Raw genomic sequence first — 25,342 nt, forward strand, 5'->3', positions numbered from 1 at the left:
CCTTCTTCAAAGCAACAAAAAAAACACCACCGCCTAAAACCCACCCAAAAGACTGTGGCTTGGAAAACCTGTATCACAAGCCGAAGATGAAGAAGTGCCTCCCACCTCCCCAGGTAATCGGCCCCGCTTCCGAGGGGCAGTCTCACGGCAACGGCACAGCCACATCCAGACCCTCAGGATGCCGTCGCCGTGCCCACAGCGGGGGTGAGCCCCCGCCGCCTCTACAGCAGGGATGCCATGCAGAAATGCTGGTCCCGTCCCCACGTCCTAGAACGAGGGTCCGGCGGCTGCCATCCCCACACGGGGAGGTCCAGCCCACGGGACACTGCTCCGAGGGTCTTCGCTCCCACTTCTCTACCAAGGGTCCATATCCCCCTCGGCGGCACCAGCGCTCGCACGGCCCGGGGCTGCGGCGGGGCGGGGATGCCCCGCTGCGACCCCCGGCTCCACCCGGACGATCGGGAGGGTCCGCGCGGTTCCGTCCGTGGAGCGGGAAGGGGAGCGCAGCGGGGAGCAGCGATGGCACCGGCCGGGCCGGGCACGGGCCGGCGGTGTCAGCACAGGACAGAGGAGCCCACGCTCGGGGCAGGGGGTGCGTGGAGCAGTGGTGGGGCTGAGCCGCGGGAGGCGCGGCGGGGCCGGGCGGGCCATGGGGGGGGCGCGGCCCCGCGCGCAACTTTCCGCCGCGCCGAGGGACCCCGGCGGCCGCGCCGGCGGTGGTATCGTATGCAAATACGCAGGCTGACGTCAGAGATCATGTGGGGTTTGGCGTAGATCCCCGCCGATCGAGGGCTCTGTTTTTTTTTTTTTTCTCCTTTTTTTTTTTCTCCTTTTTTTTTTTCTCCCCCTTTTTTTTTTTTTCCGCGGCGGGGCAGGGCCGGTGCGTGCGCGCGTGGCGGGGCGCGCGTGTTCCCCGCGGGCCGGCGCGGCGGGGGCGGGGGGCGCGGGGTCCCGCGGCCGCGGGCGGCGCACGGAGCGGAGCGGCGCGGAGCGGAGCCCCGGTGCCGCTCCGCCCGGGACAGTCGGTGCCGCCGCCCTGGGCGCAGGTAGGAAACTTCCCAGGCGGGGCCCCCTCCCCCGGTGCGACGCGCTCCCCAGCCGCCCCCTCCCTGCGCACGGACGCTCGCCGGCGCTCCCGCCCCGACCGCTCGCACCCAACTTTTCCTCCTGCCAGAAACTGTCCGGTTCCCTGGACTTCGGCGGGGGCCGGGAGGTGGGGGGGAGGGTGGGGGAGACTGCCGGGGGTGGGAGCCGGGAGGGTTGTTCGGGGTGGGCTCTTAATTATTTCGGCTACAGTTGTCATTTTTGGCCATGCAGCCTCCCTCCCCTCGCCCTTTTCCCGCTCCCCGCCGCCTCCCGATCGCAAGTTTGGGTAAAGGGGGAAAAGCAGGAGTGGGGGTGAAACATGTCTACGTTTGTCTATGTCGACATCAGCAACACAAAATATGGCGTCCGCTTTCGACAGGGCGTTACGTAGAGGCGAGCAGGGGATTTTTTCAGCGCGGTCCCTGACGAGGAGCCGCGGTCTCCCGGGCCGGGGGGGCAGCGCCGGCCCGGGGCGCGGGAGGGGCCCGGCGCCGCCGCCGCGCGTGGCTCCGCGCCCGCGGCCGCACTTGGCACTGGTTTCTTCTGGTTTAATTTTTGATGTTTTTTCCTTCCTCCTGCCCTCCCTCCCCTTTTTGGCAGCCTCTCTCCCACTCGTGACGCCGTGGTCGTGGCGCGGGACTCGCTGCCGGCAACTGCGGGGAGCGGCGAGTGGGAGCGGCGGCACCGAGCCGGGACCGCGGCGGGGCAGAGCCGGGCGCCCCGCTCCATCCCTCCTCCACCCTCGGCGAAAGGCTCTGCCTTCCCGTGGCGTTTTATTTTCTCCAGAATCGGGAGATGTGGGGAAATTCGGGCTTTGTCACGTTGCATCCACTTTTTTTTTTTTTTTTTTTTCCTTAAATGAGGGGTGTCTTTCCCGTTTGTTTTAGGCTATTTCCAAAGACATCACAGAACCGTCTTCTTTTATTTCCCCCTTCTCTGTCTCCCTCTGGGATGAAGACGACTGGGAAGGATACTGATTCCCCCCCTCTTTTTTAGGAATATAACTTGGAGGTGATACAGGGAAGTACCTGTCTGACTGGGGTATCCCTGTACCCAGCTCTTTCCTGAGCGCTTGGGTTAGTTCAGAGCCTGGGAATCCCTCCTGAGGGAGACGGCCGGGGAGGCGGGGCATGGCTCTGATTTCCTCCCCCTTGGCTGCCCAAGCACCTCTCCGATGGCGGCTCCCCATCCATTCTTGGGGCAGGTGCTCCTTGGAAACCCTGTGAACTTGCGAGGGTCCTGCCGTGCAGGGGAACGCAGCAAAAGTTTTGGATTGGAAGGTGGAGAGCAAAAGGGGGAGAAAACATCCGAAGAAGTAGGAATGGGAGGGAAGGGACCTGGTGATGAGGATTGCTGGGCATCAGCAGCTCCTGCCTGCCGGGTCCCGCAGCAGCAGCGCGGGGAGCAGCGGGCGGGGGTGCAGAGTGTGCATTGCCTTGAGAAGCTGCACGGCTGGCAGCGCAGGGTCACAGCGCAAGGCTGTCGATGGGGTGCCTTTTATCCTTAAACTACAGGTTAAACTTTGTGCGCGGTTTTTCCCTCCTGGCCGGGGCTGGGTCGTGAAGGCGCAGATGTAACTAGAGGAGGTCTGGTGTCTCTAGCAGAAACCTTATTCATGCAGCCTTACTGGGAAATGGCATGTGTGTTAGGAGCGGTGTGTGCTGCCGTGGTTTTATTAGACCAGTAGATGAGCAATATTATTGTTTAAGAGGTGTCTGTGACCAAGTGCTTTGCCAGGGTAATGTATTTCTGTAGCGGTGAAGCCTTTCTAATGTAGATGTGGCTTCAGGAGGTTGTATGAACTCAGCAGCTCGTTGAAACAGAGTTGCAGATTGATTTCTGGATTAGGGAAAACAAGGTACTGGGCAGCAAGTGGGAAGAATATAAATGCTAAGAATTGTCTGGTCCTTATTTTACTTTGCCCCCATATGCATGTTTATCCCTTCAGGCTTCTACAGAAAGCAGTGGCCAAGAGCTCTGCCGCGTTTGTCCTCTCTTCTTGTATCCGTGATAAACTAAGTGAGAAAAAGCCTGGATAGGTGTTTATAGCTCAGTCAGCAGCCCAAAGACTTTGTGATTACTCACCTTTGTAAAACGACATTTTTCCTGCCTGTCCCCCCAGGAATTCAGCTGTCAGAATTCTTTCACACAGGACTTTTCCTGTTGTCAGTGTTTGAAAGTAGCACGCTCCTTCCAATTGCTTTCTCTCAAAATTCCACTTGCTTTTTTCCTTTTTACTCTAGTAAAAATCAGAGGTTTCCAGTCAATATCTGTAGAATGAAGAATCCATTATATGAAACAGGCCAAGCTTGTAGTGTTTTTTCTTGTGGGGAGGGGGAAGTTTTATTGTGTTTTTATTAAAAGTCAGAAAAAGCCAACATTAAATACAGTAAAGTTATTGACTTCTTTTTGCATTTTCAAACCAGTTTCAAACTGCTCCAGGCTGGAATGAGAGCACAGCAGGTTTTGCTGATCCTCGTAAAAGACAAAGATTTTAATGCCAGACATGACATCACTGTATTTGCATGCGTGACATCTTCAGGTTTTATTTCTTTTTGTTTTGCCCTAACTTGGATGATCCTCAGAAATGCTATTTGGAGTGTCTTCTGGTTGGGATGTTTTGATCCATGTCTAAATTATTTTTCTTTGTGTCCACTTAAGGAGTGGAAACATCCACTGAAAATAAATAAGGTATTTTAATTAGAGTTTGTTCAGAAACATGCAGTGTCACAGCTGAATTCCCCGAGATTTCAGCATGGCTGTCAGGTAAAGCTGCATTTACATTTCATATGGAGTGTAATTGTAGTTTGACTTTCTTTCAGTTGTGAGGGTAATTCAGCGTGTTCTTTCCCTAAAGGTTACTGCACATCTACATGATGCTGTTTGTTCATACTGAAAGTAAGTAATAAACAAAAGTTGGCACTAAAATAGTCTACAAAGGCTTTAACTTAAAGCCATTATGATTATTGCTGGTCTTCTGTCAGGGTGTGTTTACATGTGTCACATCAGCTAGAACTAATATTTGTGATTAGTTTATTTTATCAATCCTGCAAAAATGGATCTGAAGTTTATGGGAGGTAATGATACAGTTCAGTCCCAGGGTAGCAGTAAGGGGTTTTTTTCTGAAAAGCTGAAAGAGCTGTTGATTTCCAGAATGATTTAAATACTTTTCATCTGGGGTAATATTTGAGAGTTTGGTTTGTGAAGTTGCAGCAGAATGGAAATAAAATAAGTTGGGTGCTTGGAAGATGTAGGGAACAGTGTTCAGTTCCAGCCTTGCCTTCCAGAGACAGTTCAGAAATCACCAAGCCAGCCCTCTCCCCAAAACCGCCATGCCTTTGCAAGGCAGAGGGGTTTTTTGGTTGGTTGTTTTGCTTTTAAAAATTAGCACTTGGGGTTGTTGTAAAAATGTTGGGAGTTTGAAAATAAAACAGTGCATTTGGCTTTTTTCGTAATTGTGGGACCCAAAACCAGTTCCTGCAGTGAAAACTGAATTTTCCATAAGCCGAGTTTATGTAGAATGACCAGTATTGTGAGTCTGCTGGTGAAACTGAGGGAGAGGTGTGAAATGATTTTGTGTATTTAGCACTGCAGAAGGCTCAGATGGCTTGGTTTTGTTAGTGAGCAGAGAGAGAACAACACAGGCAAGGAGAGAAGGTTTAGGTGTTGGCAGCTAGGAGGGGACTTCAGAAAAGTCATCCTGGGAAATTCTGATAGCTGAGGTGGTGGATTATGGTGCAACATCTCCTTGAATTTTTGGATGAGGCTGCATGTGGCCTGCAGTGGGCAGTGCCCCGTGTGGGGCTGGTGGTGGGAAGGCTCATCAGTGTTTGACAGAGGGAAGCATTTGTCCTCTGCAGGGGAGACAGGGGAGGAAGGGTTGGCAAGCAAATGGGGAAGAATGTGATCTGGAGCACCTGCATGGTTAGAAATCACACATCAGAGTGGAGGGGGTGAGCTTGCTGTGAGTTTTGACCTTTTGTGAATTGTCTGGGGGCAAGGGCACGTGCTGGCTGCTGAAAGCAGGGCAGGGGCAGGGGATTCAGTTTTGCTCTGAGAACAAGCCTCTCCAGCACCATGTGCAGTTTGTATCTTCTTACTGTTGTCCAGCGGGGACCTGAGCTAGCAAACTGGAGCCTGCTCACCACTTGCTTGCCTCTCAAACTAACTATTGCAGGCTTATTGGGAGGACTTTGCAGATCTCCACAACTCCCACCCACCCACACAGACCACAGGGTGTGAACAGTACCACGGTCCAGGCTCAGCCTTGGATGCAGTTTCCAAGTTCTGAAGTCCTGTAGGCTTCTGCCTCATGCTGCCTTTGTCTGGGATTGCCCAGCCTGAGGGTTGAAAGGGATCTTTAAATTGTTTCCTGATGTCCAATTAAACCTACACCCTTTGAGTGTAAATCCCATCGCTACAGGCTTTGGTGACAAGTGTGACTGTGTATGTTTAATATCTCATTAGGCAGTGTACCAGGTGCTTTGGTCTGGTCAGCATCCCACAAGCACATCAAGAACTTTCTCCTTAGGTGAATGTGCTGACAGTGGGTTTATCGTCCCAGCCCTGTCTCAGTATGTGACATTGGCAATAATGTCCCTTTGCTGGTGTAACAGCCTGTTCACTCATGGGCTTTGCTGCCTCAGTGGCACATCCTGCCCTGGGCTGATGCAATGCATGGCAAGCGATGGTGGCACAGACCTGATGTGAGATGTGCCCATGCAGACATGCCTGCTGTCATGTGCTTGTTCGGCTCTGGGTGTCTGCACAGCAACCCTCTGCTCTGGGAAACCCTTGTCACTGCTGGAGAGAAGCCCCAGCCGAGTGCAGCCCCTCCCGCAGGTGCAGGCAGTGGAGGTTCTGGATCCCAGGAATGGGCACATCCTGGCAAATGCAGACAGCTCAATGCAAGTCACAGAGTTTCCTCAACAGTTGCTTTCAGTTCACTTGGTAAACTCTTCCACAGCCTGAAATTCATCTTCTTTCCTGGAAAAGTGTTGCCAGATGAAAAGCAAAGCTACTTGCCTTGTGTTACTCCACTTAGCAAACCCTTAACTTCGGCTTTGCAGAGAAACAGCCCTCTACTTCTCCCCCTCCTTTATTAAGTGACATGTAGAGATATAAATCTTTAGTGTTAGCTTTTAATATGTAGTATTTTGATGCTGTGATTTGCAGTGTGGTCCCAGTTGGCACTGGTGGAAGGGACGATTAATTTCATGTGAGCAGTGGTTTGGGTTGTATGGGAACATCTTGCACTGCTTTTCATTTATTTACTGAGCCTATTAGAGGCCTGAAATCTTGGATTTTCCTTCTCGTTTTCCCTCCCCATTCTTCCCGTCCTGACCTTATTTCCCCTCTAAAATACTAAATATTTTTTTAAACTTGCAACCTCAAATTACCTGTTTGTTTTGGCTTCTCTTTTGTAGTTGATTGTATGTTGTTCCCACAATTTTTAATAAGTGCTAAAACTGCATATTTAATTCACTGGAGCTTAAAACAAACAAAAATCCTTCCACCAGCAAACAAATGGAGCGAGATTTTCTTGCTTCTTTTGAGTCAGTGACCATAACTAAGGAAACCTCAGATTCAGTGTTACTTAACCTCTTGTCCAGTTTGTTGGAGGAAGTAGAGTGGAGGAAGAACTGTGAGCAAAACTGTATAGGGAAGAATGTGGTTCCTTTCTTTTTAAGTAGAATCTTGTTATTTGTGGTTTGTTTGGTTTGGGTTTGTTTTTTTCTTTTTTTTTTCAATACCACCCAAAAAAAGTAGGTTCTGGGCTGCTGCTGAAGGCACTCTCAGAGGCATTTAATAAAATACCAGTATGTCTCAAGATCTCTGTGCCCATTCTGTGTTACCTTTCTTGTATGTGCTCCCTTTTCTCACTCTAAGTTTTGGACATATATTTTTTACATTTCTCAAGCTAATTCCATGCTTATTAATTTCAGTTACTTTATGTTGCACTTCACTTAGATGGCAGAAGTGGGAAAATACTTGTTCTTTTTCTTAAATCCTACTAGCAAGACAAAACTCCAAGAGGATAGCAGTTGGAAGCAGTTAAGTTTTGTAGAATTTCAGTGTGCCGGGATGGTGGCCCGGGAAGTGGCACAGGGAGGTTTTTGCCTCCCCTCATGCCAGTGAAAGCCAGTACGAAGCAGACAGCAGCAGCATGTCCAAGCTTTGCTGCCGGGCTGGCAGAGCACTGCTGATTCACTTTCACACAAAATGAAGGAAAGTCCTGATGGTTCTGGCCTCAACTGTTTCTGGGGATATTCCTTCCCCTCCCCTCTTCCTACCACCCACCACAAACCAAATATGTCTTATGGTTTTTTTTTTTTGGTTTTTTTTTTTCAGCATCCTCTTGAGCACAAACTGTCAGGCACCACAGGGAATTTTTCCTTGTCTTTTGTCTCTTCAGAAACTGATTTATTTAAATGATATGCTGGGAGAACACTGCTGTTAAAGGCTTTGGTGCTTGTTGTCTTACGGGCTTTGGAAGCTTTCTTGAAAATTGTGGAAGTTGGGGTTATCCCAAAGAATCCTCATTTCCCCTGAAGTTGTCTTTTTCTGCATTTTTTCCAAAGAGATTCCCCTTCCTCATCTTCTGTGAAGAGTGTTGTTAATTTCCATGTGATTGAAAGGTGAGGAAGTTGTTTGAGTGCTCGGCTCCCTCCCAGGGAGAGCACTTGGCTGTCTGGCTGGAAGTCCACCTGACTGTCACTGCTCCCACCCATGGGACCAGTACACCAGTGCCCTCCTTTTGCTCAGCCAAAGGTAGTTACAGAGTCCTGTATCACTTTTCTGGCATCCCCACGTCATCTCTTGCAGCCTGCTTTTATGATTATTATGATGCTGCTCTATTACCATCAAGTGGTAAATTCAGTACCAGGAGACCAGGAGTCATGATCTTGCAGTTGCAGATTTTTGGGATCTGAGCCCAAAGATCATGTCTCAGGGCTTTTTTTTTTTTTTTTTTTTTTTTTTTTTTTTTTTTTTTTTGCGAGACAGTAGCCCCTTTACCTGGGCTTTAACCTAAGGCACAGGTCCTCCTCCCAACCTGTGCTCGGGTGCAAGTATCTTGCCAGGAAGCTATCAGCTCCACTGTGTGACCTTTTGAGGGCTAGGTTTAGTTTTCTTTGAGAAACCAGCTGAAAAAGCTTCACGTGGGGTTTCCAAACCATGGAAAGTGCCAGGGGTTGCTGCATGGAAGAGTTGGCAAATGCATCGTGCCCGTGCCAGCTGCCAAGGACAGGGGCTGGTGGCCACTGAGGACCTGCAGGATTTTACCCAACTACGGCAGGTAGGAAGCTTCCAAGTGTAAATTATGATAAATAAATTCAGAGTATAAATGGTGATTAATAAATTCAGAGTAAAGTGCTGCCTAAAGAAGCCTCTACTTCTCTCTGCCTGTCTGGGATTCTTCAGCATAAGAGAGGAGTCAACTCTACATGTGTTTTAAAACAATTGGAGTGACAAGAAAGAATTATGTGTTTGGAGTGAACTGTTTTCTTAACTACTTTTAAGTTGGTGTTTCTTTAGAACATCCTCACAATTTCACTATCGCTAAAATATTTTTCACAGGATGCTCTTCCTCTGAGTATCTGTTGGCATCTTGTCTGTGTACCTTGATGATGTCAAGGGGGTGAAGTGGTTTGGGAAATACTGCTCAAGGCAAACACAAGTTTCAAGATCCACACTTAATCAGATAAAGGAAAGAAAAGAATCTTAGCTCTCTGAAGGATTTTGCTTTCAACCCTAAATATACTTGAAGTGCCTTAGATTCTGTTTGTTTGTCCTCTTATCCTGGATCTTAGCCTTATCAACTTTATTTTTATGTGTTTACCCTCTGTGTGATGGTCCAGGAGAGCGTGCGAACACTCGGTACATGTCCAAGTCAGGAGAGGAGTGTCACAATATATTACTTATGCTGAAAAGAGCTTGTACATAGGAATGATCTTAACTCCAGCCCCATCTCTTCTCCAGCAGCAAATCAGAGCACTGAGTTGGTGGATTTAAAGTTAATCTCCTGAAATCTGAACTGCTTTTTCCTTGCCTCTTGGTGAGCCGTGAATGGTCTTGTTCTCACCACAAAGTGCTCAAGGGTGAGTGCTTTCAACTTCAGGGTGTACTGCTCTAGGGTGCAAGGGGTGAGCAGGCAGCAAGACACCCTTTGCCAGCTGTCTTCAATTCTGTGCTGAGCCCTCTGCAACTCTCCCACAATAATTCTGGGGGACTTATATATAAGGTTCTTCTAAATTAAAAAATAATGTACAAAAAACCCTGTCTGCACCCTGTGCTCAGTTCAGGAGGAAGATCATTGCTGAGCACATGGTTTGCATTTTTAATTTCTTTGTGATACCCTCTTCCTTCACCTCTTCCCCTGCCTGACATTTTTTTGAGAGCTCCATTCACATCCCAGCAAGGAGCTTGCTGTGGCCGGCTGCTCGCAGGACAAGGAGAGCACCTTTCCATCTGTGGGCAAAGTGCTGTTGTGGTGCTTGATGGAGACAGGGATCTGCTTTGAATTGTGCTATTGAATGGGAAAAGTGTGCAAGGCACTTTGCAAGGAGATTCTGGGTATTTAACACAAGCTGCATCCCAAAATTGGTGGTGATGTAAATGGTATGCAGTACTGTGGCAAAGGATTTGTGGCTGTTTGCAGGCTGCTTTACTTGCAGATGGTAGCATACAGCAAGAGGGATGGGAATTACCACCTGGGCTCTGCCACACTTTTAGCTTTGAGATATGTTGTGTGTAGTGGTGTGAGTTGTAGTTTTATGCATTTTGAATAGTGTATTTGCACAGGAAAGCTGAATTCATACCTGAGTTTCCTCTCTGTATTGATTTCTGCAGCCATGGTAGGAATTTGATCCGATTTTTCAGTTATCTGTCGTGAACTCAAGGTGTCCTTTCCTAATTGCCTCTCACTGGCACAAACATAGAACCACTTACACTGGTTCATGTTTTTATCTAACATGCTTTAGTGGGTTTTTTTTTTAGTTTTTTTTTTTTTTTTTTTTAATCTGCTTGTATTTTGTTCACCCCTGTGTAAGTAGGGGTTTTATTTGTTCCTTCTCTCTTGTCCTGATCCTTTTACTGAGTCTCAGGTGGAGGCTGCTACTGTGGTGTTGCAAGGTCAATGTATCTTACATATCTAGGCCCTGCTGCAGCATCTCCCAGGTGAGTTCCATGCTGGGCTTCTGGCACAGGCTGGCTGAGACACCCTTCTGCTCAAATTCGTGATTGCTGGTCTGCACAGCAGTGGAAAAGGACTGTGATAGGCAACCCTTTACTATTGGTCTTTGCAGCTGACAGATACTCAAACTAGAACATTCTTGAGCTTCTCCTGTGGCCCCTTAGCTTGTTTGCTGTTGCAGCTTGACAAATTTTTGGCTAGTGCATGAATGGCCCATGTCCTTTGCTGTCTTGTAAAATCAGTAAAAATAACTTCTCAAAGGGCTGGAAACAGAAAATGTAACACATAGTTAGCGTTAAAGTTTTGCTGGAGGAGAAGGTAAATTGTCAACCTTTTTTTCCTTCTTTTTTAAATGAAACAGGTAGTTAGTAGGAAGTTGGTTAAGAAACATTTGAGGTTGGATAGTTTTTTCTGGTCATTAAAGATTTTTTTTTTACTTATCTGCTATTTTAAAATATTTCTTCTTAAATTATGCAAAATAGATGGTGTGAGTGAGGAGCAGCCCAACACACATCTGAATTCAGTAGGGTTCTTCCTATGTGACGTGTCATCCTTAATATGATTTAAATTAGTTCAAGGTATTAAAGTATTTAAATCAATGTTTATGATCACTTTAAGATGCTCCCACTCAAAACATGAGGGAGCATTACATGCTATGGATTTAAAAAAAAGGCAGTATACATTCATTGCTAATTACGTACTTTATTATTAAGTCTGAGTAGTAATTATTTTCCAGAGAATGTTTGGCAAATGATAGTTTTTAATGAAATTACAGAATAACATGATTACTTGAAATTTAACTTAATAAATTTATTTTATCTCTTAGCACAGTAAGGATCTACTAAGATCACCTTTGATCTGCATTGAGAGCAGCGGGCAGAATCATGTTTGAAGGTGAGAAAAGTCAAGGACCAGTTTTGTTAAAAACTAGAGGATTATCCCAGGAGGTGCTGTAGGAAGCTCACTGCTTAGGTGAGAGTGGGGTGTTGATGGGGATATTTTTTGTGTCCTCAGTGAGAACCTGATGGATAGATTAGGCAAATCGTAGTTAATTATTTAACAAAGGACCCAGTGTTGCAGTTGCCTTTGACTCCTGCACTATTAAAACATCTCTGGTTTGGAGGGTGGAATTAAGACTGTAACTTTGAGATTAAGCTTTTCTTTTCCTTTTTTTCTTCCCTTTGAATGCAAAGCTCTTGACTGCTAGTCTTGAACGGCTGGAACAGATGAACTTTTGCACTCTGTGCTAAGGACACTTACATAAAAGGGAGATACTCAGATTGCATCTGAAGCCAGCTCAGTTTGCTGTTGAAGAAGGTGGGTCTGGCTGTCCCTATCCATCTGGGGGTCTTCAGGGAGCCTCCCTGCTATCAATCCTTGCTTTTTGTGCAGACCCCTATTAGAAAACCACAGAAAAGGCTTAATCTGTGACAAGCCAGATGTGATGTGAGCTGAAATCCAGGAGACTGATTATTCCTGGGGCCAGCAGGACTGATGCAAACCGCTTTTAGTGTGTTTGATTTGTGGTGTTGAATTCCTGCATGCACTGGGTCACACTGGCCACCCTCCAGAGCACAAGCGGTGGAGGGTCTCTCCACAACTTCCCTGTTTTCATTTGACCACTAGGAAGTTACTGTGCTGGGATTGATAGACCCACAGACACATGAATGTGGAGGAAGACAAAAACAAACTTCACTAATTCTTTAAAAATCAGTGATACTGGAAGGGATAAAATGAAGGAAATTAGAGTTTGGCAGTGTCCAAACTTTCACCCAGTTCTTCTTGCCATGCCCTTTTGTTTTGAGGGGCAAAACAAAAGGGCTGCCGGACTGCATTTGCACCCAGCAGCTGGGCCAGTGTCAGTTCAGATGTCAGTTCAGATATACAAAAGGGTGAGTACAGCAAAAATACCTTTTCACCAAAGTCCTTGCTGCATCTGAGGCTGAAATCAGAGAAATTGTTCTTTGAAGGTGGCTGCCCAGTTGTATTGTGAATTTTGCCTTCAAAGTGCAGCTTTGAACAAACACTTGAGACTTTTAAAAGGCTTCAAACTCCTCTCTTTTTATTGGCATTTTTACATATGTGTGGCTATGGAGTGCATGCACACACCAGCACATAGGCATTACTTGGTCCTACCTGATTGTTTGGAACATTAGTCTTGTATTTAAGACACATCACTGAAGCTTTTGCAGTCCCTCAGATGTGCACAGAGCATCAGGACAGTTGGTTCAGACCACTTCCAGCAGCCTCCATCCCTGCTGGATGACGCAGTGGGGCAGGGGGCTGTGTGTGGTTCTGCTGTAAGTCCTGTCATCAGCTTCTGGGTCTTGCTGTGATGGGGAGAATTTGATAGAAGGATCAAACCATTCCTTCACATTATCACATTGTAGTGAATGGGCAAAGGCTACTGTTCTTGTCTTGCCTTTACCTCTGAGATCACCAGCAGCTGCGTCATTAACTATTAATGGCCTGCTCATTAATGCTGTAAAAGGTTAGGACCAGTCTTGCAAATTTTCTGGACTCTTCCCCTGAAATATTTATGACTTGCTCGCTGTGCAAAAGGGCAAGAACAACAGCAGAGAACATGCCTCAAAGTTTTGTTGAGCTATATTAAAAAGTTCATGAATATGAAGAACCTGGCAGCTTTTTCCTGGTTTTTGGCTTTCTGAGCTAGTATTGCACATCTGGCTCTAGGGGTCAAGTGGGCTGGTGGTTTGTTGAAGCACTGGTGGCAGTGTTGGATGCTTTATTGATGATCTCTGGTTCTTGCAGTGCTTTCCTTTGCATCTTCCTATGCAAGCACCAATTGATACCTCCAGGGGAGGTTTTATAGCTCTGTTTAAGTAGTGGGGAAACTGAGGCACAAAAGTTGAACAGTTTGCTTGGAACCAAGCAATAGAAAGCCAGCAGTGGATGAAAACATTTTGCCCAAAACTTTAGTGTTCCTTTTAATTGAAGTCTGATTAGTGTGAAAGAGGGGGACACTTGCTAAGCCTCATCTGAAGCCATTGCTACAAGTCATTCCTGTCCCTTCCAAACAGAGCTTCTGCATGATGGCAGAGATGAGCAGTGAGTAGTGAATTCCCTGGGAAGGAGCCAGTTGTTTTAGTTCTCTCTGGTACCAAGAAACAGCAGGGAAGCTATTTTACCCTTCTATCCAGATTTTGGAGATAAAACTGTGTTCATCTCATCATTTTAAGTCTACCAGCAATAAAGAGTCTGTCCACTGAATCCCAACTGCAGCTCAGCTGGTGGTGCCACCAGACAGATTAAAATCTCGTATTTCTTTCCCACAGCCATCTGCAGAGCGAACACTGGTGTAAATATATGTGGGAGGCATTTTTGGTAAATGAGGGAGATATGCTTTAAAGAGAACAGGTATGTCTCCAGGAATGAGGACCAGTTTGTACAATGTTTAACATCTTTCCCTTGTGCAACTGGCCTTCAGTGTAGAAAAGGTCCTCTGTGTCTGGAAAATACAGGGTGTGTCAGGAATGACCAGCCTTTAGTACTCTTTGAGCTTCTAGAGTTGCAGGTAGTGCTAAAGTGGAGCCAAGTGGGAAAATAAATCCGTATCAGAAGCATTCTCTGGTACAACTTTCTCGTTATTTCTTACAGAGTTTGAATATTTCATCCCACATTGTATCAAATTGCTATAGATGCTTGGTTTCTCTCCTGGAGCCATTCCTTTCAATTTCTGGAGCAAATTTAGGGCAGGCCCAGGGTAGAAATTTAAAGCACTGAAACAATGTTTTTCACATTGCTGTGGCGAGGTGAATGTGGTGGACACAACTCAGTGGTCATGCTGTGCCCTGTACGATTTCAGTAGGTGCTGGTAGGACTCCCTTGTCACGCTGATCTCCAGGAATATTCCAGCAGCGTACTGAATGCCATCTGCTTTTCCCCTCAAAAGTAGCATAAGTGTCTTTGGGGAAGACTTCTGGGATTCTACTGCTACAAGAATAACATCCAGATCTAAAGCTTCTTTTGTGAGTCTTTATTGAGGCAATTCCTCCAAAAGCTGGAATATGGGTAGATGCAAGAATTGAGTCCTCTGACTGTTGGCTGGTGCAGCTCTTCTGGAGGCAGCTGCAGTGAAGGCTGCAGAGCAGATCATTGTTGGTTTTTAGTTATCAGTGGGTGTCATTACCTCTCCTTTTGTAGAGCTGCCCCTTCCTCAACAAAGGTATGCCTCTCAGCATGGGCACAAAGCTCCACCTAAGTGCTGAGAGCCTTTTCCTCACCTTTTCCTTGGTAGTTAGGAGGAGTCTGCCACCCAAAACAGACACGATTCCTCCAACTCTGAGTTTGAGGCTGAATCACAGGTGAGAGATGTAAAATCTCTTTTCCTGAGGAGAGGGAGGATCAGTGTAATTGAAAACGTTGGGGGCCATGTCTTACCACTGCCAAAGGCATCGATTATCAAGTATCAATTATGTGGGAAAACATAGTGATAATTAACACTTCCATTAACGTAGAAACTCACTGTATCCTTTAAATTAACTGGAAGAAGGAGGGGTTCTCAGTAGAAACAGCAGCTTTCAGTTCTTGGTATCATAACATGAACTAAAACAGTGTCTGGCAGCAGAGAAATTCCAGATGTATCTCCTGCCTGCTGCTCAGCTGTGAGCTATGTTTCCAAGGAGAAAGCTTGTATTTGCAGTCTTGGGCAAATTCCTGATTTCAGCACTTTCAGACTGAGAACTGGACTGTGCTTTAGAAGATGCTACAAATCATAAATTTTTTTCTGGCAATGTAGTCATGTCAAGATAAAAAATGATTGTTCAGATTTATGGTTTCTAAAGTTTAGCCTTTGAAGTGGTATCTTGGCATCTAAGTGATTCATGGGATAGTGGGAATTCATTGGGACTTGCAGGTCTCTAGCATTTTTAGCAGAAACCAGCTGTTGATTAGCTATATCTGTGTTTGCCTGTGTCCTCAGGGGTGATACACAGGGTTGTAAGTGTTACTTTAAGCTTTCATGTGTGTTTAGATTGGTCGGTAGTCCGGCCAGTTGCTGCTTTGGGTCATAGTAAATTCTGACACAGGAAAATGTTATCCAGGCCTAAAATTAAGAGATGGAAGGGCAAAACCAGTTCATGGGCAGAAAGAGGGAAACAGGTCAGCCAGCCACATAAAATGTCTCCTGGTTGAGTCTGCAATAAGGCTGTCCTGGGACACCTGCTAAACCTGGCCTTTTCAGGAGAGTTTAATCTCCTTTGAGATGTCTTAGTTCCACATTTTTTCCAGTGATGCTGTTTATGAATTTTGCTTGCCTGGGCTTAAGGACTGCAAATTGACCTTTTGGCTGCCCTGCTTGTATAGGTGGGTCCATCTGCACTGACCTGATGTGTTGGGGCCCAAAACAGCGCTCATCTACAATTTGTGTATCAATGAAAACTATCCTGTTGGGAGGTTTATAAAATCATTTATTTTATGGCATCAGCATCTTGGCTCTTACTTGTCAGCATCCGATGGTCCCCACCTCCAGTGCACTGAGCATCTCTGTGTGGCAAGGCACAAAGGCTGGATTTTGTATTGCGACACAGTATATTGGGAAGTCAGCTCGCATCCCGCCTTCTGCTGAAAATAGCTCGGGGTTAAGCCGTGCCTACACTACAGACTCCTGCCAGCAGAGCAGTTCCAGATTCCCGATTCCCAAGTGCAGCAGGGTGTCCTGTGCTGGGCAGCCGCCCTTCCTGCAGCCCCTGCTGGGCTCTGCCGTGACAGCCCTGCCCGTCGTGCAGCCTTTGAGGTGACACAGGTGCTCCTCTGCTGCTGGAGTACTGCTGGGAAATCAGTTCCTCTAAGTCTTAAAGGTGTGTTTTCAAATCATCCTGAGTAAAACAGAGGTGAGAGATAGATTTTAATGTTCCATGTTCTCTCTTACTCTTCTTCTTTGCAGGGTGGTACCAGTGCTCCTGCTGCACTCTGGAGCAGGGCACGGTGGCTGTTATTATAGCTATGTGCCATCTAGTGCTGGATAATGTTGTGAGATCCAAAAATAAAAGGTGGAAAAATATGCAGACAGAGGAAACAGGGCACAACTTTACATCTTGGGCAGAGCAACTCCCTCCCCGCTTCCTAGCACCCTCTTTCAAGACCCCTTGAGTTTTGAAAGATGGATACTGTTGTATTTTTACTACCTACTCTGCCTTTCCACACCAACTTTTAATCCTTGGCCCCCTTCAAGAGATTATGTTGTTAGACTGCTAGTACAGGTCCTTTGTACAGGTCCTTTGATGAAATACCACTCTTCTCTTCCTCCCCAGCATTTTAAAGTTACACATTTCTTTGCTCAAGAAGAACAGGGTTGTTCAGGCCTTCAGGGTTATTCCAAGCCTCACTGGAGAAGCAGAAAAGAGAGTGGTTTATTGGTGCTTATTTGATCTTGTATTTTTAAAATATAAGCACCTTGTATCCTCTGGGGTATTTACCATACCAGTATGTGTGATACAGAAAAGTTTTGTTACAAGAATTAAGTGAAGAAGCTCTGGAGAGTAAAAATGGTTTACATAAAGTCAGGCAGGGAATTAAAATCTCTCCCACAGCCCGGCTGGAGCCATACCCTCCTCTCCTCTCCTTTTCCTCTGGTGCATCCATGTCCCTGGGTAATGAGTTGCTGCCTGAGTGGCTCAGCTTCTCAGTACAGTATAGGACCACTGATTCCCAAACAAATCCCTAAGGATGTACCACTTGAGGTCTCATCAGACCTACAAGTCTCTTCCTTATCTGTTTGCTTGTATGTTGCAAGTCACTTACTGCTTTTGGCAAAACTAGTGCAATCATTCAATCTGTTGAAATTGCCTGATTAAGTCATCAGATAAGAAAAAAATCAACCAAGATGTGATTATCAGCAAGAAATCGTCAAGATGGCAAACTTGGCCTCTTTTAGGAATTTGGGCTCTGACTTGGAACCAGTACATGGTAAAGCTTTGGTTTTGGCTTGGATTTCTCCCAAAGTAAGTATGGGAGGTGTCTCATCCTTTGTAACAGTCTGACCCCTCCCCCCCCTTCAGTGAAACTTGCCACTTTTTCTTCTTGAAAAGGGGACCCAGAAAATGATTTTGCTGGAGCAGGTACTCCTTTAAGGATGCAGATGTGCTATGGAGAAGCAGAGCTTGAAATGTTAACTGCTCTCTAGGAAATTTCATACAAACACACACACACACACACACACACACACACACACACACACATATACAAACACACCCATAATACATATATGTGCTAGTTCCCTTAACAGCCATGGAAAGCAGGGATGTCCAATTTCCAGGAGCATAAAGCTTTTAGCCTGTTCCAACAGATAACAGGAGGTGCAACCTCAGTATCGTTTCCTTAATTACATCAGCATTTCTTGTTCTCTTCCACACACTCCCTGCAGCCACAAAATCACAGTTACTGTAGGAATTCACACTGGTGTCCCAATGTTCAAAACCAACACTTGCTATTTCTGTATGTTTCTTGGAGGTTTTTTGGAAGCAAGATGCTAAAGACAAATAAACACATCTATAAGCAAAGCATTTGAATGACTGTGCAGTCATTGTAACTGATATCAGAGCAAAGGAATGCAAACTGGCCAGTCTGTGGCTTCATGCCTTTAGCTCCTGTCCCTTTGTTTTATTTTTCATTTTGAGCACAGGAAGGGGCCAGTATATGACCATATGCTTACAAAATGCTGGTTATACCTCTTCCAAACACTGTTGTCATAGTAATGATATGACATGTATATGTCACATTTTGTCACGCTGTGAATGTACCTGTGTAACTCCAAACCTTCCTGTGTTTCCTTCTCCTTCATCACCAGTAATAACAATTGTTTCTAATGAGCTAACTTAATGCATCTGTTCCAAATAAATTGGAAATGTGATTTCACTTCTGTCGGTGCCAGTGGGAATTTCATACCCTGGGAAATGTGCAAGAGTATTGTGGGCACAATGTTAAACATGTACTTAAACATCATTGATGTTGATCAAATTAAGTCTGCTTTAAAACCTTAAGAGCTATTGCCTCTTTCCAAGCATTGTCTTACTGGGTGGTTCTGAATGAAGGAGAATTGCTCTTCCCTTGCAAGGCCCTAAAGATGGAATTGAACCTGGAGGGAAGAAATAGTAGAATTTGCTGCTGGTACTGCTGTGAAGAGTACCTTGGTCATACCTTTTCATTTTCACAGATAAGGTTCTTTCAGTATGATCTAAAGATTCCTTCAATTCTCAAATGTTGGGAGTGGGTGGTTTTTTTCTCTTGTGATTTGTTTTTCTGTATTTTTCTTGTCTTGTAATCATCTTTGCAAGTTAAACAAGGTTTTGAAGTTAACACTACTTTGAAGCACTCATATCTAGGCCAAAGAGGTTCACACCTCTTTGGTGTGAGTGAGTTCTTGTGATTTTTGTGGAGGGGAAGTCTTGTGATGAGAATGTGGAGGAGCACAGCCAAGGTCCAGATTTGATCTCAGTGGTTTTTCCCCTGCGAGCCTTTGGCAAATGAGAGATGAATGCAGGCTCCATATAACCATCTTTAAAATAGATATCCCTTGGGGAGAGTATGGATTAATTAACATTTCAGAGATGCCTTGAGTTTCTTTGGTAGGTGTTGCAGAAATGTTAAAAGGGTTTTTTTTCTTGCTAGACAGACTGTCTAATGGACAGATTATAAGGATGTTGGTTTACCTCCTCAGTGTTCTTTTTTCAAATTGAAAACTATTTAACATCTTTTGTATGCATCAGTATGGTATTTTACTGCCATTTTTAAGCCAAAAAAAAAATATACAGTGTCTGGACCAAGATCGGATTTCATACCTTCACATCATGAGAGCTCATGCTGATAATTTGCCAGTAGCCTCAGGTCTTCGATAGTAATTTGTCAGATGCTATACTGAACCTGATTTGCATCTGTATTTACGTAAATGCTTTAATTAAAATTATATGCACCAACCTGAGATAGATGAACAGCACTGCCTGTTACTTGTTTACATTCCCTGACAATAAAACCCTGCCCTGGCTGCTTCTTGCTGGTTGTATGACTTGACAAGGCTATTTGAGGTGTGGACTAGAAACTTGACAGGTCTCTAGTTAAACTCTGCTGCAAACTGAGGAGTGACAGGACAAAATTCTGCCTTTATTTTAGCAGTAGAGAAGATCTGAGCAATTTGATTCAAGGGGCCAAATTCAGTCCGTATCCAGTTCTGAAGTTCTAGCTTTAGGGTAGTTTTGTGCAAGTCAGAATTTATATTTCCTTGTACACAATGTCTGCTTTGTCACACATCCAAAATGTGAAACTCCAATGAGGACAGTAGAAAATCTTTTTAAGTACAGCCTCTATGAAGAATAAAATTTTTGAGCACTGTTCATTGTCCAACAGAGCACTGTAGAGTTTCCCAAGGGCAGAGTGCTCTAAGGGATTTTGGGGCACAGGTGGGGCCCTGGTTGTTTCAGTGGGACATGTGAGAGCACATGGCTGGGTTTGGATGAAGGCAGTGAAGACTCTGGATGTGTTTTTTGCTTAGACTACACATTTCATCTGGAAAATACAGCCATATAAATAGAAATTAAATCCAAACTGTGCAGTTTGCCTTGGGACAGTGGAGAACATTCCAGTTGAGGAAGTTGTGCTGCTTCATAGTTACTCAGAAGTTGTCAGAATGTTGCAAAGGACAAATGGGAAAGTTGTGATTGATTCCACGGACTGCTGTGAAGATCCATGAATACAGGCTAAAAAGAGCTGTAACTACCCTGCCTGGATTTGGAGGGTTGCTGAGCTTTGTTTAAAGGTATTTCCTTAATTTGCTTTGTAGGAGATTCTTTAGACCCAATGTTTCCTTCACTGAGAGGTTGTATATATGCAGAGGACTGGACTAAAATCCATTTTAATTGTAATTTATACATAATTAAAGGTCCTTTTCAACCCAAACTATTCTGTGATTCTGTATAAATTTGAGCATTACCAGTAGGTTTCTCTGGTGACCTCTGACTGTATTTCCTGTAGTTATTTCTGAATCTCATTTGAGAGAGTCCATTTAGGTTCAGCATATTTGTACATTAACATTCATCCATTAACCCGTTTGCCTGATAGCTCTGTTCAGGGTGCTAAATTGTCCCCTGTTGGAATTCTAGATGCTGAGAATTTTAAACTTTCTGTGCTTAAAGGCACAGACCCACAAGAGAACACTGCATTTGATCTAAGCTCATGGAACAGGCTGTTGAAATTGATTAATAGCACTGAGATTACAGGTGTGTAGTTAGTTAGAAGTCTGTAATATCACAGAGTGAAAAACTTAAAGAGTTTAGAATTTTAGAATATAGAAATAAATGTTAAACAAAATAGAAGTTCTAGGGCGGAGGCAAGTTGTTCTTCTTTACCTTCTTCTTCCTTCTTCTTCATAGTTTAGGTGATGTTTTGTGATTAAACAGAAAAGTCCACATTGTGGACTTCAAGAGATAAGCTGTTAAGTTAAAAGCGAAAAATAATCTAAGTGTCCTTTCTTAATTAGATAGTTTAGTTTTAAAAGACCTTGTAACAAGAGTTGTTAGTTAGCCATTTTGTGCCTTGCTGATGAAAAAGCTACCAAACTTACAGTAGTGAGACTATAACACAGATAAGAAACAATAAACACCTAAGTCCAAACATGAAATACCATTTCAAGTGCCTTCAATCCCAACTTCAAGAAACCAATAGTACCCTGTGGGACAGGTGGTCAAAAGCTGTTTATTGAAGTCCAGGTGAAAGAGCAGAGGAACGAAAGCATCTGCATTTGTGGCAAAGTGCCACAAATCTGTTAGTAAACTGGCTGGATTGCACACTTCAGGTTGTGAGGTGTCAGTGCAGGGTGATGGTGTCGAGGGAAGCTGGCGCCCACCCCGTCCCACGGGCACTGGAGAGCCACAGCCCTGAGCCTGGCACGGAAATGGCAGCCAGCAGTGATGGCCAGGGTGGTACCCTGCCAGGTTTCCATCCAGGGTGATGCCTGCCAGGACAGCATCTGCCACAGCTGGGGTCTGCACTTTGCACTGCTGGGATGTGATGGGCTCAGTTGAGTAACAGGCACGACAAAGCCAGATTTGCAACCTTGCCTTAATTTAAACTGATATAAGTCCATCCAAACTATTAGTCTTGCTTTGCTTCATCCTTAATGACAGGATGGAAACACCATATTAAATTCATTTTGTCGTGGGGGTGCTCTGATGCTTGAGAGGAAGGTGGGGAAGGCAGTGGAAGGGAAGCAGCCCTCTGTGGAGGAGGGGAAGGTACTCGCTGGCTGCTCAGGATGGCTTTTGTCGGTCACTGAGTGGAGCGCAGGGCCCGGCAGCACTGGGCTCCTCTCTGCTAGTGAAGCTTTTTCAGCATGCGGCATGCACATAAATGAGAGGGCCTGGGATGTGGCACACAGGGAAAAACCTTTCCCTCAGGGACAGTGGCCTGTTGGGAAGGGATATTTGTTTTAAAGTCTGCTCTGCAGCTGTCTCCTCTGACATTTTGGAGATCCATTGGCCAGCTGTCCCAGCCCAGCCCTCTGCTTTCCCCTCTGACGTCTGTGCTGCATCTCCCAGCAAGGGATGAAGCAGGATGGTGGCTGGCTCAGGAGCCCCGGAGAAGTGTGGATTACAGTCTGACTGTAACACTGAAGCAGCTGCTGGTTTGAATTTGGACTGACATCCAAGGTGTGGGTATCTCTGCTCATACCCACTGTGGTACCTCAGGCTTTCCCAAGCGGAACTTTTGGTGTGTTGTGAGGTGGGAGAGCAAGGAGGGGGGTCCTACAAGCAGTCCTGCATTTGGAGAAGGTTTCTTTCATAAATTGTCCTGTCTGTTTGATTTTAAAGGTCTGCACTAATTCTGCAAGCCTGGTGAGTGCTGCAAGCCAGCCTTTAATCAGCCTGTGTATTTTAAGAATTGTGCCGTTACTGCCTCAGAGATACCTGGAGATTTGGTCGAGAGAAGCCTGTCCTAGTTTCTCAGGGTAGCCAGCAAGGCGTGCCCATTTCCCAATTTAACATGAGCCTCCTCAGTCTTATTTTTCAACGCATTTTCTTTGCAGGATTGCAAAGCTCCAAGCAACCAGTTAATGCATGGGGGAAGAGAGAAGACACAGTGTAGCAGAGCAATAATTCCTACAATTAGAAGTATATTAATGACTGCACTGGGCCATGGATGGAGTACAGCAGGGTGGGGTTCTGGAAGCAGGGCTATCTTTGGGCAAAGGGACCTCCAGCCCTGCTGCAGAGAAGGCAGCTCACTTGTTCCCAGCCCTTTGGTTATAGATGTGCAGTGTTGGAGGCAGCACCCAGCAGCCTCGTGCAGGACTGGCAAGGCTCCTAACGAGAACAAGGCTTAACGGGGTAAAATCATGGCAAGAAAGTGTTGGGGTTTAATCATTTGTGTATCAGAAATCAGTTAGGCTGAGGGTTTTGTATGGGTCACACAGTGGGTGTGATGGAAATGATTACTCATCTTTCCATTCGAGCTCTCCAGACTGGGAAAAGTGAGTATAAAAAGGCTGATGGATCTGTGCAGACAATCCTCTGGATCTTGAGCATGCCAGACAAGTGTCCCAGAGCCTGGGAGTAAATGCTTATCTTAGTCAGACCCCACTTGACTTCTGATTTGGAAGTCTCCATGTGTCCAGATCCCTGTGAAACAAGGTTTTGTCAAAGCAGACACCCAGCTTCCAGAAGAAACAGATTTGACAACCAGGCTCTTGGACAATGTGGTGGCATTCCCAGCATCACACAGCATGAAAACATGCAAAAAGTATCTCAGAGGTAAAAGTATTCAATTCTGGAGAAGCACTTGAGAGACAGTTCTTTAGCTCTTTTCACCAACTTAATTGAAATTCCTCACTACTTTATTTATTATATTCTGCTGTCATCTGAAGTTGTAAGCAAATTTTCTGAGTTGTCCATACTAGGAACTGTCACCTATTGGTAGGAGTCCTCTAAGAAGGGTCCTTCCTCCATCTCCATGTGTGTACAGATGAATGAAGTTGATACAGATCTTCAGGATGTTTGCAATAAGTCATCTCCTAATACAGGATGTCACCCGAGGCCAGTTCTTACTTATTATTTCTATTTCAGAGCACCTCAAGGCAAACACATCGGTTGATGAAACAACATAAAGCAAAGCTAGAGGCTGTGCCAAATAGTTCATAAGCATGGAGGAAATCTTGGCAGAGAGGCAGAGAAAGGAAGGGAGGAACTAATGCTAAAACATGTGTCTGAGTGGTTTTGATGTGTTTGTTTCATGTTAGCTGTCTTAGATGTTGTCACCTGTTGCTAAGTTTTGTACACCTAACAGCAAAGATGGTATTAATGGTATTAGTGAAAATAGACACAGTATGGGAAGAGGGCATTTACTGAATTCAGAAGTTGATCCAGATGCCCTTTCACTGTTAGATGGATTTTATTATGAAAAAATCTACCTTTTTGATTTGGAGTCACCCAACAAAACCAGTCCTTGGCTGAGATGGATTTTTTACTTAAGTTCTGATGTTCTCTTTTTCTTATTTTTAAACTAAAAAAACCCTTAACTTAAAAAAATGATACAGTATTTGTAGAATCAATAGAAAAGCTGACCCAGATAAAAGTGCGAAAAAATTGGTTTCATGCCCTAGAACTTTTCCTGCATGCTTTTTGATGCAATGTATCTGATTCTTCAAAAAGGAGGTAACATACAGTGATCTCAGTAGCTTTGAAGAATTGTTCTGGAAGAATAACAAGTAGTACTGGAGAAAGGGGTGTGCACTCATCTGGTTTGCTCCCCCTCATTAAATTTATCATAAGACAGAAGAAATTTAATGTCATGTTGCTGGTTATGTGGAAGGATAAGATACATTTTCTATTAAATTTGATTTTGTCTGAATTTTAAAAGGTGAAAGTGCATTTTTCCTGAAGAGTCTTCACAGCAGGATGTGAATTGCACTTTATCTCCTTGGTACAAATCTGCTTCTGCTGGAGTGAGTGGGAAAGTTGTATCCAAGTAGTAGCAGGGTTTTCTGTCAGAAATGTGAATATATCCTCAATCCTGAATGGTGTAGAAAGCTGTGAAAAGTATCTGGTGCTCCAGATATGTTCCGGTAGAATCATAGAATGGTTTGGGTTGGAAGGGACCTTAAAGATTGTTTAATTCCAACTCCCCTGCCATGGGCAGGGTCAGCTCCCACTAGACCAGGCTGCTCAGAGCCCTGTGCAGCCTGACCTTGAACGCTTCCCGGACAGGGCAAGCACAGCTTCTCTGAGCAACCTAGGACAGGGTCTCACCACCCTCACAATAAAGAATTTCTTCATAATATGTTACCTAAACCTGTTCTTCAATTTGAAACCGTTATCCCTTGTCACGGCACTGCATGTCCCTGCAAATATTCTTGACCCATCTTTCCTGTAAGTTTTCTTCAGGTACTGGAAGGCTGCAATTAGGTCATCCTGAAGCCTTCTTCACGCTGAACAATCCCAATTCTCTCATCCTTTCCCTGTAGAGGAGGTGCTCTATCCTTCTGATCGTCTTTGTGACATCCTCTGGTCTCACTCCAACAGGTTGATGTCCTTCCTGTGTCGAGGGCCCTGGAGCTGGGCACAGCCCTGAAGGTGAGGTCTCACCACAGCAGAATAGAATGGCAGAATCACTCCCCTCAGCATGCTGCCCACAGGGCTTTTGATGCAACCCAGGCTGTTTGTCCTTCTGGGCTACAAACACGCGTGGCTGGAACATGCCCAGCCTCTCATCCAGCAGCACCCCAGGTCTCAGCACGGCTGCTCTCAGTCTGCTCATCCCCAGCCTGGATTGGTACCGGGGGTTGCCCTGACCCAGATGCAGCATCTTGCACTTGGTCTTGTTAAACCTCCCAAGATTTCCATGGGCCCACTTCTCAAACTAAGGCAGATCCAAACCTTAATTTTATTCCAATATGACACAGATCTGGAGGAATCACACATTCAGCGAACCTCTGTTGCTTTGGTTTCCAGAAACATCCCAGTCTGTTCAGGGCTGTATAGCCAGACACATAACAAATTCATGTTCAATACAGACATCAGTGCAGTGAAGGTGATAAATTGATAGGATAAATTTGTGAGA

General features: G+C 45.3%; 1 protein-coding gene across 5 annotated transcripts in view; it reads left to right on the forward strand.

Moving 5' to 3' along the window:
* The first annotated feature begins 877 nt into the window (after positions 1–877).
* Positions 878–25,342, forward strand: part of ZHX2 (zinc fingers and homeoboxes 2) — a 74,161-nt gene continuing 49,696 nt past the window's right edge. For 3 of the 5 annotated variants that reach the window (XM_041714059.2, XM_030266640.4, XM_030266641.4), the window contains exon 1: positions 878–1,046. The gene's annotated coding sequence lies outside the window, so the exon portion shown is untranslated. Of the gene's footprint in view, positions 1,047–8,102; positions 9,186–11,105; positions 11,174–11,472; positions 11,597–25,342 lie in introns of those variants that run through there. The other 2 variants (XM_072924975.1, XM_072924974.1) reach the window with 2 other exon arrangements.

Source organism: Taeniopygia guttata, chromosome 2 (genome assembly GCF_048771995.1).
Source record: "Taeniopygia guttata chromosome 2, bTaeGut7.mat, whole genome shotgun sequence".
Taxonomy (NCBI): Eukaryota; Metazoa; Chordata; class Aves; order Passeriformes; family Estrildidae; genus Taeniopygia; species Taeniopygia guttata.